Raw genomic sequence first — 12,621 nt, 5'->3', positions numbered from 1 at the left:
GCAGAATAGTTTAAAATTTGAACGGTGAAAATCGGCTGAAAATTGTGGAAGTAGATCCACGCGAAAAAAGTGTACGGAAGTCCTAAGAAGAATAATAATAAAGAACTAGAAAAAATTTGCATTTCCAGCGAAAATGCAGTGTGGATGCTTTAAAGCTGGAGCTGTCTGCTGAAACTAGCTGAAAAAGCTGAAAAGTTGCAGAAATTGTAAAAACTTTGCAGAAGCAAAGGAACTTTGCTAAAATGTAGTAACTTAGCAGAACTGCAATATCTTAGAGGAAACATAATACTTGGCAGAAATACAGTAGCATAGCAGAACTTAGTAGAAATATTGTAACTTACCAGAAACACGATAACTTCTCAAAAATACAAGAATTTAGGAGAAATAGTATAAGATAACAAAAGAATATATTTAGCCAAACATTTTTAAACATTACAGAAATACTATGATTTAGAAAAACAGTACAACATAGCAGAAATGCTGCGATTTACCACAGACACTGTAATTTACTATTAATATTGAAATTTTTTTTTAAAAATACTATGTTTTAGCACAAATACTGTAATTTGACAGAAATACTATGTTTCAGCAGAAATACTCTGGTTTAGCACAAATATTATAACATAGCAGTAATACAATTATATAGCAGAAATGCTATATTTAGAAAGAAAAATATAATATAGTAGAAATACTATGATTTAGCAGAAATACTGTAATCAGCACATATAGTGTAACATGACAGAAATTCCTCGACTTAGTAGTAATACTATAACATAAAACAAATGTTATGATTTGGCACAAAAACCATAATTTGGCAAAATACTATGATTTAGCAGAAATACTATGATTGAGCAGAAGTACTAAGATGTAGTAAAAGTACTTTGATTTAAGAGAAATACAATTATGGAGGAGTAATACTTTAAAATGGGAGAAATATTGATACACACACACACACACAGAGCCTAAAGGGAACAGTATTTGTGCCATAGAGTGTTAAGAAGAATCTGAGGTCCATATTACAAAAGCTGCTAAAATCATAAAAGTTTGCAGAATTGTAATAAATGATCAATATGAATTAGTGGTCTGTGATAGTGTAGTAAATTGTAGGTAAAAAACATGTTGACCAAGGTGGAATTGAACCCACGACCTTTGGGCTGCAGACCTGTGTCATTACAAACTGTGCCACTGGGAAAGAGAGTGAGCACCTGGAAAACAGGGTGATGAGCAGTCAGAATTAGATCGCAGTGAGAGGCAAAAGAGCGCCGTTTTTTGGAGTTACAAAACGTCGTGTAACTCAAAAACTAGGTGGACTAGAAGCATAATTCTTGTACTGGGTGAATCAGCGGACTTTGGTGTACTTTGACTGCGATTTTCATTGCTCTTTTGTACATCCGTCGCTGAGATATAACGAGAGAAGAAACGGCAGACCTCAGATATGATTGGTCGGCTTGGAAGTCGCAAGAGGCCCTGATATGTACATTTGAATGTCTCAGTCTTCACAGAGGACCTGGCAAAATATATAGAAATAGTATGATTAAGCATAAATACTATATTTAGCAGAAATACTGTATAAAGCACAAATCGTATAAAAAGCAAAAAAATACTATATTAAGCAATATAAATATCCTATAAAAATCCTATAAAAAGCAAAAATACTGTACTGTGATTTGGTAGAAAAACTATAATTAATCAGAAATACTATATTTGGCAGAAATACTGTAATCAGTACATATACTGTAACATGACAGAAATTCCTCCACTTAGTAGTAATACTATAACATAACACAAATGTTATGATGAGTTGAGCGGCTGGTACTCTGGTGCAGTCAGCACAATCTGGAGCTGAACACTCTTAAAACTGTAGAGATGACAGTGGACTTCAGGAGACATCCTCAACTCTGCCCCCTCATCATATCAGACAGCCCTGTGTCGACTGTGGAGATCTTCAAGTTGCTGGGTACCACCATCTCCCAGGACCTGAATTGGGAGACCAACATCAACTCCATCCTCAAAAAGACCCAGCAGAGGATGTACTTCCTGAGACAACTGGGGAAGTACAGTCTTCCACAGGAGCTGCTGATCCAGTTCTACACTGCAGTCATTGAGTCTGTCCTGTGCTCCTCCATCACAGTCCGGTATGGTGCAGCCACTAAACAGGACAGGTGCAGACTGCAGCAGACTGTACGGGCAGCAGAAAGGATCATCGGCGCCCCCTGCCCTCCATCCAGGATCTGTACCTCTCAAGAACCAGGAAACGGGCAGGGAAAATCATCACAGACCCCTCACACCCTGGACACAGACTTTTTGATCTGCTGCCCTCTGGCAGACGGTACAGAAGCCTGCAGACCAGGGACCACCCGACACAGGAACAGTTTCTTTCCCTCGCCATCTCCCTTCTAAACAGTTGAACTGTCACACTGCTCCCACTGCCAGACTGCAACTGCACCTTATGTACATTCTGCAGTATTCATTCCACCTCATTTCATTTCTGTCTTTTATGTATATACGTTTAGATTAGTTATTTATAGTTGGTTTACACAGCTTTGTGTATGTATGTGTATGCATGTGCAATGTATATATAGATACGTGTGTGTGTGTGTGTGTGTGTGTGTGTGTGTGTGTGTGTGAGATTTACATTGCTGTGCTCGAGAGCCACCATCTACCGGAACCAAATTCCTTGTATTTGTCTGCACATATACTTGGCCAATAAACACGATTCTGATGATTTGGCACAAAAACCATGATTTGGCAAAATTACTATGATTTAGCAGAAATACTATGATTGAGCAGAAGTACTAAGATGTAGTAAAAGTACTTTGATTTAAGAGAAAACCAATTATGGAGGAGTAATACTTTAAAATGGGAGAAATATTGATACACACACACATTCACAGAGCCTAAAGGGAAGAGTATTTGTGCCATGGAGTGTTAAGAAGAATGTGAGGTCCATATTAGAAAAGCTGGTAAAAAGTTTTGAGAATTGTAATAAATGATGAATATGAATTACTTGTCTGTGATAGTGTATTAATTTGTAGGGCAAAAACATGTTGTCCAAGGTGGAGTTGAACCTGCAACCTCTGTGTTGCAGACCTTTGTCATTACCAGCTGCGCCACTGGGAAAGACAGTGAGCTTTTGGGAAACAGGGTGATGAGCAGTCAGAATTAGATCGCGGTGTGAGGCAAAGAGCGCCGCGTTTTTGGAGTTACAAAATGTCGTGTAACTCAAAAACTAGGTGGACTAGAAGCATAATTCTTGTACTGGGTGAATCAGCGGACTTTGGTGTACTTTGACTGCGATTTTCATTGCTCTTTGTACATCCGTCGCTGAGATATGACGAGAGAAGAAACGGCAGACCTCAGATATGATTGGCTGGCTAGGAAGCTGGCAGAAATATATAGTAATAGTGTGATTAAGCATAAATACTACATTTAGCAGAAATACTGTATTAAGCACAAATCCTATAAAAAGCAGAAGTACTATATTAAGCACAAATGGTATAAAAAGCAGAAATACTGTAATATGATTTGGTAGAAAAACTATAATTAATCAGAAATACTATATTGGGCAGAAATACTATATTTAGCACAAATCTTATAAAATAGCAGAAATAGTATGAATCAGCACAATAGTAACAACTTAAACAGAAAAATTGGAAAAGCAAAATGGACAGCTGAAAAATGCTGAACATGCTAAGGGTCCTTCAAATGTACTTGTTAAATGAAAAAAAAAACTCAGCAAAAAAAAAGTGTAACAGTCACACAACCACAAATATGTACACATATGTTAACACACATGCACAGACAGACACACAAAGGATCAAATTCAGTCAACCAGTCTAAATATATTGAATTTAAATCACACACACACACACACACACACACACACACACACACACACACACACAAGATCCAATTCAGTCAACCAGTCTAAATATATTGAATTTAAATCTTACAATGAGATCATCCCATAAAAGCTCTCTCTCTCTCTCTCTCTCTCTCTCTCTCTCTCACACACACACACACACACACACACACAGAGACACACACACAAGATCCAATTCAGTCAACCAGTCTAAATATATTGAATTTGAATCTTACAATGAGATCATCCCATAAAAAGGCTCTCTCTCTCTCTCTCTCTCTCTCTCTCTGTCACACACACACACACACACACAAGATCCAATTCAGTCAACCAGTCTAAATATATTGAATTTAAATCTTACAATGAGATCATCCCATAAAAAGCCTTTCTCTGTCTCTCTCTCTCTCTCTCTCTCTCTCTCTCTCACACACACACACACACACACACACACACACACACACACACACACACACACACACACACAAGATCCAATTCAGTCATCCAGTCTAAATATATTGAATTTGAATCTTACAATGAGATCATCCCATAAAGAGGCTTTCTCTCTCTCTCTCTCTCTCTCTGTCACACACACACACACACACACACACACACACACAAGATCCAATTCAGTCAACCAGTCTAAATATATTGATTTTGAATCTTACAATGAGATCATCCCATAAAAAGGCTCTCTCTCTCTCTCTCTCTCTCTCTCTCTCTCTCTGTCACACACACACACACACACACACACACACACAAGATCCAATTCAGTCAACCAGTCTAAATATATTGAATTTAAATCTTACAATGAGATCATCCCATAAAAAGCCTTTCTCTCTCTCTCTCTCTCTCTCACACACACACACACACACACACACACACACACACACACACACACACAAACACACACACACACACAGCAGCAGCAGCAGCAGCAGAAAGTGAACAGGGGCTGTTAACAGCATGTTTCTAGGTCAGTCTTGCAAGCCTGGGAGCTGCTAAATTTGAATCCACCAATCAGAGGGGCTGTGTGCTTTTTCCCGCCAAAACTGGTGCACCAAGTGCAGGCTTTTACATACATGCAGCACAGAGAGAGACAGGATTTTTGCAGTCTATTTCTCATAGTGAGAATTCCCCTCAAACAAACAGCCATGAATTTCTAACCGTAGGGGCTAAAACAGTCATTCTTAGACCATTTTATTCAGAAGACATGGGAGAATCTTGAAATGCTGACCACTGAAAATAAAAATATGAAATATTAGAGATATATGACATAGAGAATTGGTTGGCTTAGAAGCCATGAAGGTCCCAATATGCAAATCTGAATGTGCCAGGACTCAGATATGATTGGCTGGCTGGGAAGCCATGAAGGTCCCAATATGCAAATTTGAATGTGCCAGGACTCAGATATGATTGGCTGGCTGAGAAGCCATGAAGGCAACAATATGCAAATTTGAATGTGCCAGGACTCAGATATGATTGGCTGGCTGAGAAGCCATGAAGGTCCCAATATGCAAATTTGAATGTGCCAGGACTCAGATATGATTGGCTGGCTGGGAAGCCATGAAGGCAACAATATGCAAATTTGAATGTGCCAGGACTCAGATATGATTGGCTGGCTGGGAAGCCATGAATGCCCCAATATGCAAATTTAAATGTGCCAGGACTCAGATATGATTGGCTGGCTGAGAAGCCATGAAGGTCCCAATATGCAAATTTGAATGTGCCAGGACTGAGATATGATTGGCTGGCTGGGAAGCCGTCCAGGTCCTGATATGTAAATTTGAATATTAGGACTGACTCCCTGGGGACCTGGCAGAAATATATAGAAATACAATGATTACCCAGAAATACTGCATTTAGTAGAAATACTATGTTTTAGCACAAATACTATAAAATGGCAGAAATACTATAATTAAGCAGAAATATTATATTAAGTACAAATCCTAAAAAATAGCAGAAATAGTATGATTTAGCACAAATGCTGTATTTAGCACAAGTCTTATAAAATAGCAGAAATAGTATGATTTAGCAGAAATGCTGTATTTAGCACAAATACTGAAAAGCAGCACAAATGCTATGACTTAGCACAATAGTAATAACTTAAATAGAAAAATTGGAAAAGCAAAATGGACAGCTGCAAAAGTCCCAAAAGCACAGAGAGACACACACAGGATCAAATTCAGTCAACCAGTCTAAATATATTGAATTTAAATCATACAATAAGATGCTCCCATAAAAAACTCTCTCTCGCCTCTCTCTCTCTCTCTCTCTCTCTCACACACACACACACACACACACACACACACACACACACACACATACACAGGGAGAGAAAATCAAGTTTCTAGGTCAGTCAAGCAGCCTGGGAGCTGCTAAATTTGAATCCACCAATCAGAGAGCCTGTGCACTTTTTTCCCGCCAAAACAGGTGCAGCCGTTTTACACACACAGAGCACAGAGACAGGATTTCTGCAGTGAATTTCTCATAGTGAGGATTCCTCTCAAACAAATGGCCATAATTTCCTAACCGTAGGGGCTAGAACGGTCATTCTTACACCGTTTTGTTCAGAAGAGATGAGGGAATCTTACAGTGTTGACAATTTATCATTAAAATATGGATTTTAAAGATATTTGACTTGTAATGCACCATAACTGAGTAGAGGCGAAGCAAAACTGCCTTGACCTGCCCTCAAACAACGCTTTCTAACTCTAAATCTATTTGGAGTATCAATATCATTCTTTCACTGTAAGAGACAGCAGGCTTTGGTGAACAGTCATGGAAATTTTCAGGTCTCTGTTGATATCCATTAAAAAGATATGACGAGAGAAAAAGTGGTTCATTTCCAGAGTTTGAAATCTGAAGAAATCTGAGCGAACGATGAATTTCCTACCCTCAAACAAGTCTAACTCATTTCAGAACGGTAATAGGTGAGAAAGAAATTCTTGAATTGTGAGCGTCAGGAGTGTCTGAAGATATACTGGGACAAGCCTTATGTCTTAACTTTGCTTCGTTAAGGAGATATGACGATTCGAATATGCCTCTCATTACAGAAATCAAGCTGTGATTTTGAACAAGCTCTCCATTGACTTTCTATGGGGATTTTTGAGACTTTGTGTTGGTCTGAGAAGATTTGACAAAATTCTATAAATCCCACAACCATGATAGTGACATTTTCTGAAAGCCAGCAAAAATACCTACGTTTTGATGTATAATTTGTGGAAGTTGAGTGAAAATTGAGCAAGTAGCAAGAAGTTGTTCGGACATGAAGAGAAGACTGCAAAACCTTCAGTGGCACACTGGAAGCCAAGTGCATAGCAACCATAACAACGCATGTATTTTGTGAAAATCACAATTTTGCAACTCAAAACTTTAAGAGGCATAAAAGTAAAACGGTAAAAGATTTGAAAAAGCTGATTTATTCCTGAATAGCCCAATAATTTGAGAACATTTTAAAGTTTGAATGGTTGTTCTACGTGAAAGTAGGAAAAAGTAGTTAAGTTTCAAAAACAAGCAAGTTTTAGCAGAATTGCGGAAGTTTCCCATTCATTTCAATGGGACAAATTAAAGGAAAAAAACGTAATATTTTAAAAAGTATAAGAGTATAAAATACCAAAAGATATAGCCATCATTAGCAGAAATAGCAGAATAGTTTAAAATTTGAACGGTGAAAATCGGCTGAAAATTGTGGAAGTAGATCCACGGCGAAAAGTGTACGGAAGTCCTAAGAATAATAATAATAATAAAGAACTAGAAAAATTTGCATTTCCTGCGAAAATGCAGTGTGGATGCTGTAACGCTGAAGCTGTCTGCTAAAATTAGCTGAAAAAGCTGAAAAGTTGCAGAAATTATAAAAACTTTGCAGAAGCAAAGGAACTTTGCTAAAATGTAGTAACTTAGCAGAACTGCAATATCTTAGAGGAAACATAATACTTGGCAGAAATACAAGAGCATAGCAGAACTTAGCAGAAATATTGTAACTTAACAGAAACACGATAACTTCTCAAAAATACAAGAATTTAGGAGAAATAGTATAAGATAACAGAAAGAATATATTTAGCCAAACATTCTTAAACATTACAGAAATACTATGATTTAGAAAAACAGTACAACATAGCAGAAATGCTGTGATTTAAGAGACATTGTAATATACTATGAATATTGTAATTTTAAATAAATACTATGTATTAGCAAAAATACTCAAGTTTAGCACAAATATTATAACATAGCAGAAATACTATTCTATAGCAGAAATGCTATATTTAGAAAGAAAAATATAATATAGTAGAAATACTATGATTTAGCAGAAATCCTACAATATAGCTTAATATGGAACAAATACTATGATTGAGCAGAATAGTAATAACTTAAGTGAAAATATTGGAAAGGTAAATTGATAAGCTGAATAAAAAGGAACATGGTTAAGTTCGCTGAAAACCAATTGTTGTTCACCTGTGAAAAAATAAAATAAAAATACATTTAGAAAAAAAAAACAAATAAGAAAAGCCAACAGATACACACAAAATCAAATATGGATACACAAATCAACAAATACACAAGAAATCAAATATGGATACACAAATGTACAGAGAGACACACACAGAGTCTATGCCAGTCAACCAGTCTGAATATATAATATTTTTATCCAACAATGAGATGCTGCCCGAAAAAGCGTCTTTTGTGTGTCTGTCTCTCTCTCTCTCTCTACACACACACACACACACACACACACACACACACACACACACACACACACACACACACACACACACACACAGCATCAGCAAGTGAACAGGGGCTGTTAACAGCATGTTTCTAGGTCAGTCAAACAGCTGTGAGCTTCTCAATTTGAATCCACCAATCCGAGAGGCTGTGTGCTTTTCCGCCAAAACAGGTGCACCAAGTGCAGGCTTTTACACATGCAGCACAGAGAGAGACAGGATTTTTGCAGTCTATTTCTCATACTCAGGACTCCCCTCAAACAAACAGCCATAAATTCCTAACCGTAGGGGCTAAAACGGTCATTCTTAGACCGTTTTGTTCAGACGACATGGGGGAATCTTGAAATGTTGACCATTTAAAATAAAAATATGAAATATTATGGATATATGACATAGATGATTGGTTGCCTGGGAAGCCATGAAGGCCCCAATATGCAAATTTGAATGTGCCAGCCCTCAGATATGATTGGCGTGCTGGGAAGCCATGAAGGCAACAATATGCAAATTTTAATGTGCCAGCCCTCAGACATGATTGGTTATCTTAGAAGCCATGAATGCCCCAATATGCAAATTTGAATGTGTAAGGTCTCAGATATGATTGGTTGTCTTAGAAGCCATATAAAAGCAATAAAAATTGTACTATGATTTGGTAGAAAAACTATAATTAATCTATAATTAAAAAATACTATATTTGGCAGAAATACAATTTTTGGCAGAAACACTATAATTAGCACAAATCTGATGAAATAGCAGAAATAGTATGATTTAGCAGAAATGCTGTATTTAGCACAAATACTGAAAAGCAGCAGAAATGCTATGACTTAGCACAATAGTAATAACTTACATAGAAAAATTGGAAAAGCAAAATGAACAGCTGAAAAAATGCTGAACATGCTAAGGGTCCTTCAAATGTGATTGTTAAATGAAAAAAAAATCAGCAAAAAAAAGTATAACAGTCACGCAATCACAAATATGGACACATATGGAAACACACAAGCACAGAGAGACACACACAGGATCAAATTCAGTCAACCAGTCTAAATATATTGAATTTAAATCATACAATAAGATGCTCCCATAAAAACTCTCTCGCCTCCCTTTCTCTCTCTCTCTCACACACACACACACACACACACACACACACACACACACACACACACACACACACACACACACACACACACACAGGAGAGACAAGCAAGTTTCTAGGTCAGTCAAGCAGCATGGGAGCTGCTAAATTTGAATCCACCAATCAGACAGGCTGTGTAGTTTTTCCCGCCAAAACAGGTGCACCTCTTTTTTACACACATGCAGCACAGAGACAGGATTTGTGCTGTCTATTTTTCATAGTCAGGACTCCCCTCAAACAAATGGCTATAATTTCCTAACCGTAGGGGCTAGAACAGTCATTCTCACACCGTTTTGTTCAGAAGAGATGGGGGAATCTTAAAGTGTTGACAATTTATCATTAAAATATGAATTATTGAAGACATTTGACTTCTAATGCACCATAACTGAGTAGAGGCAAAGCGAAAACTGCCTTGACTTGCCCTCAAACAATGCTTTCTAACTCTAAATCTATTTGGAGTATCGATATCATTCTTTCACCGTAAGAGACTGCAGGCTTTGGTGAACAGTCATGGAAATTTTCAGGTCTGTGTGGAAATCCATCAAAAAGATATGACGAGAGAAAAAAGTGGTTCATTTCCAGAGTTTGAAATCTGAAGAAATCTGAGCGAGGGATGAATTTCCTACCCTCAAACAAACCCAATTCATGACCAAATGGTAATAGGTGAGAAAGAAATTCTTGAATTGTGAGCGTCAGGAGTGTCTGAAAATATATTGGCACAAGCCTCATGTCTTAACTTTGCTGCGTTAAGGAGATATGACGATTTGAAAATGCCTCTCATTAGAGAAATCCAGCGGTGATTTTGAACAAGTTCTCCATTGACTTTCTATGCAGTTTTCAGACTTTGTGTTGGTGTGAGGAGATTTGCCAAAATTCTATTATACAGAAATACTGTAATCAGCACATAAACTGTAACATTTTAGAAATTCCTCCACTTAGTAGTAATACTATAACATAACACAAATGTTATGATTAGTTGAGCGGCTGGTACTCTGGTGCAGTCAGCACAATCTGGAGCTGAACACTCTTAAAACTGTAGAGATGACAGTGGACTTCAGGAGACATCCTCAACTCTGCCCCCCTCATCATATCAGACAGCCCTGTGTCGACTGTGGAGATCTTCAAGTTGCTGGGTACCACCATCTCCCAGGACCTGAAGTGGGAGACCAACATCAACTCCATCCTCAAAAAGACCCAGCAGAGGATGTACTTCCTGAGACAACTGGGGAAGTACAGTCTTCCACAGGAGCTGCTGATCCAGTTCTACACTGCAGTCATTGAGTCTGTCCTGTGCTCCTCCATCACAGTCTGGTATGGTGCAGCCACTAAACAGGACAGGTGCAGACTGCAGCGGACTGTACTGGGCAGCAGAAAGGATCATCGGCGCCCCCTGCCCTCCATCCAGGATCTGTACCTCTCAAGAACCAGGAAACGGGCAGGGAAAATCATCACAGACCCCTCACACCCTGGACACAGACTTTTTGATCTGCTGCCCTCTGGCACACAGTACAGAAGCCTGCAGAGCAGGACCACCCGACACAGGAACAGTTTCTTTCCCTCGCCAGCTCCCTTCTAAACAGTTGAACTGTCACACTGCTCCCACTGCCAGACTGCAACTGCACCTTATGTACATTCTGTAGTATTCATTCCACCTCATTTCATTTCTGTATTTTATGTATATACGTTTAGATTAGTTATTTATAGTTGGTTTACACAGCTTTGTGTATGTATGTGTATGCATGTGTAATGTATATATAGATACGTGTGTGTGTGTGTGTGTGTGTGTGTGTGTGTGTGTGTGTGTGAGAGAGATTTACATTGCTGTGCTCGAGAGCCACCATCTACTGGAACCAAATTCCTTGTATTTGTATGCACATATACTTGGCCAATAAACATGATTCTGATGATTTGGCACAAAAACCATGATTTAGCAGAAATACTATGATTGAGCAGAAGTACTAAGAGCAGAAGTAAGATGTAAAAGTACTTTGATTTAAGAGAAATCAATTATGGAGGAGTAATACTTTAAAATGGGAGAAATATTGATACACACACACATTCACAGAGCCTAAAGGGAAGAGTATTTGTGCCATGGAGTGTTAAGAAGAATGTGAGGTCCATATTAGAAAAGCTGGTAAAAGTTTTCAGAATTGTAATAAATGATGAATATGAATTAGTGGTCTGTGATAGTGTATTAATTTGTAGGGCAAAAACATGTTGTTCAAGGTGGAGTTGAACCCACGACCTTTGGGTAGCAGCCCTTCATTACCAGCTGCGCCACTGGGAAAGACAGTGAACTCTTGGGAAACAGGGTGATGAGCAGTCAGAATTAGATCGTGGTGAGAGGCAAAGCGCCGTTTTTGGAGTTACAAAACGTCATGTAACTCAAAAACTAGGTGGACTAGAAGCATAATTCTTATACTGGGTGAATCAGCGGACTTTGGTGTACTTTGACTGCGATTTTCATTGCTCTTTGTACATCCGTCGCTGAGATATGACGAGAGAAGAAGCGGCAGACCTCAGATATGATTGGCTGGCTGGGAAGCTGGCAGAAATATATAGTAATAGTGTGATTAAGCATAAATACTACATTTAGCAGAAATACTGTATTAAGCACAAATCCTATAAAACAGAAATACTATATTAAGCAAGCAATATAAATATCCTATAAAATGGTATAAAAAGCAAAAATACTGTAATATGATTTGGTAGAAAAACTATAATTAATCAGAAATACTATATTGGGCAGAAATACTATATTTAGCACAAATCTTATAAAATAGCAGAAATAGTATGATTCAGCACAATAGTAATAACTTAAACAGAAAAATTGGAAAAGCAAATTGGACAGCTGAAAAAATGCTGAACATGCTAAGGGTCCTTCAAATGTACTTGTTAAATGAAAAAAA

The 12,621-nt window shown here is 37.9% G+C and overlaps 2 protein-coding genes across 2 annotated transcripts in view; both read right to left on the bottom strand.

Moving 5' to 3' along the window:
* The window catches only part of LOC120439390 (zinc finger protein 771-like), an 844,755-nt gene that overhangs the window by 263,022 nt on the left and 569,112 nt on the right, over window positions 1–12,621 (bottom strand). The window lies entirely within an intron of this gene.
* LOC120433800 (microtubule-associated protein 11-like) overlaps window positions 1–12,621 on the bottom strand; it is a 187,138-nt gene that overhangs the window by 41,479 nt on the left and 133,038 nt on the right. The gene's annotated exons all lie outside the window — the stretch shown is intronic.

This window comes from Oreochromis aureus, linkage group 3, assembly GCF_013358895.1.
Source record: "Oreochromis aureus strain Israel breed Guangdong linkage group 3, ZZ_aureus, whole genome shotgun sequence".
In the NCBI taxonomy this organism is placed as follows: domain Eukaryota; kingdom Metazoa; phylum Chordata; class Actinopteri; order Cichliformes; family Cichlidae; genus Oreochromis; species Oreochromis aureus.
Note: the sequence above shows the minus strand (reverse complement) of the source record. Positions and strands in the feature narration are given on the sequence as shown.